Below are 2,153 nucleotides of genomic sequence, written 5' to 3' on the forward strand. Positions count from 1 at the left end.
ATGGATTGTGATAAGAGTTGTTTGAGCCCCTAATAAAATGATTAAAATAAAATAAAATAAAAGCTTGAAGGTAAATAAAGAAGGAGAAGCTGAGACGGTCAGAGCTGGCTGCTAAGATCAAGAAGGGCCTCAGTCTTGAGACAGGGAAACGGAAGTCCAGGTATGGGATTTAGAATCATATGTAACTGACAAAATGCATTATGGTAAGTGTCATATGTGTATGAAGCCCTGGTAGTTCAGATGGCTAAATGCTCAGCTGCTGACTCATAGGCTGGAGGTTCAAACCCCAAGGGCTCTGAAGAAGAAAGACCTGGCAATCCGCTTCTGCTCTGTGGGATGGTTCTACCCTCACAGGAGGCCAGTTTCCACTGGCATTGACTTGACGTCTCCTAACAACAAAACAGCAAGGATATGTCTGCCAGTTGGCCATTTCAACATCTTTTATAGATTCAGGTCAGTGACGTTAATGATGTCGATTGTGCTGTGAACCCATCACCACTGCCCATTTCCAGATTCTCTCATCTCTCTTAAAGTTCAATGTTCCCCCGCTCCACTCCCACCCAGCAATGGCTTCCTTTTTAACCCCACTCCCACAGAAATAGTTTTAAGGCCCACAGGGTGCCTGATCCTGGAACCGGATATCAGATGTCTGGGCCCTGCACAGCTGTCTTAGAGTGTGGCCTGGGCATCAGAATTTGTAAATGCTCCCCGAGGAGTGCAAGGTGCAGCCGGCATTGAAACCCCCTGGCTTAGACACAGATCCATCCCTGGGGAACTTAACATAGAGTATCAGTAGGAGCAGAAGCAATCAGGGGTCCACGCAGGACTGAAACACAAAGGGCCAAACAGGAGGGTCAGCCAAAACCCTCGGGGCAGAGGCAGAGACTGCTGATTAGAGGTTCAGGAGCTGAGACAAGAAAGGGTTTGAAACTAGAGTCGTGACTGTGGGCAAGCAACTACAACTTGTCTGAGCTTCAACTTCTTCCTCTGAAGAAGTCCCCAATCTACCATGTTGGTGTCCAGAGAAATGAAGCTACAATCCCTGCAGACTGCTTCTGCCAGGCCCTGAAAGATAAAGATGATGGTGGTGACCCTGACTTCTAGCTCAGGTCAGGGCATGATCAGTGGAGCTCACACAGGGGAGGGGGCATATGAGCTCCACCAAGATCCAAATGCAAATCAAACTCACACTCATTGCCATCGAGTGGATTCTGGCCCATAGAGACCCGACAGGACAGAGTAGACCTGCCCCTGTGAGTTTCCAAGACTGTCACTTTTTATGGGAAGTGGGAAGTTTCACCTTCCTCCCTTGGGGTAGCTGGTGGTTTCAAACTGCTGACCCCGAGGCTAGCAGCCCAACTCAAGATGGGTAGGCGCAATATCCGTAGGAAGAGGAGGACTTCTAGATGTCCCGGAAGCTGTGAGCAGGGAGGGGCTCAGGAAGGAGAAGGTTTCAAATCTGCTAGGGATGACTGCTAGGCACCCTGGGGGGCTTTTGACTAATAGTGACCTCATTGGCAGAGTAGAGTTCCCCCTGGGGTCTCCAAGGCTGTTTTCTTATGAAAATAGATTGCCAGGGCTTCCTCCCAACTTTTCAGTTAGCAACTGAGCACTTAACCAATGAATTACCAAGCTCCTTGTGGAAATCGAGTTTTCTTGGTGCATAAGAGACTCTTCCCATCAGACAGGGAAAAAACCAGGGGACCTGGAAAGGGGGAACTGTGGACAACAGGATGGAGCTCTGGATATCATCTGATACCCATCTCCACCTCCAGCCAGTCTGTAGATAGCCCTTGCATGAGTGGGACAGGCTGGAGCCCAGCCTGGGCTCAAATGGGGCCCTGAAGGAAGATAGGATACTGCCCCTCTGCACATGAGCAGTCAAGGTTGGTGGGGCCACCCAGCACCCTGCCTCAGTTAATGCCTAACCTGCCCAGACTCAGAGGCTTGGGCAGCAATCAGCCAAGTGGATAATTGCCCAGGTTAACCTTCCCAGAGCCGAGCACAGTAGCAAACCTCAAGGCCTCACCCCCAGGGCTGGGGCAAATTGTAGGAGGGAGGCCTCTGAGCTTCTGACAGGCAGGGAATCCTCAGACATCCTGGGAAACACCACGGCAGCTGTGGCCAGCCAGCATTCCCGAGGGCCCGGCCCA

Source organism: Echinops telfairi, unplaced genomic scaffold (assembly GCF_000313985.2).
Source record: "Echinops telfairi isolate 266 unplaced genomic scaffold, ASM31398v2 ScPeMD7_7469;HRSCAF=8507_0, whole genome shotgun sequence".
In the NCBI taxonomy this organism is placed as follows: domain Eukaryota; kingdom Metazoa; phylum Chordata; class Mammalia; order Afrosoricida; family Tenrecidae; genus Echinops; species Echinops telfairi.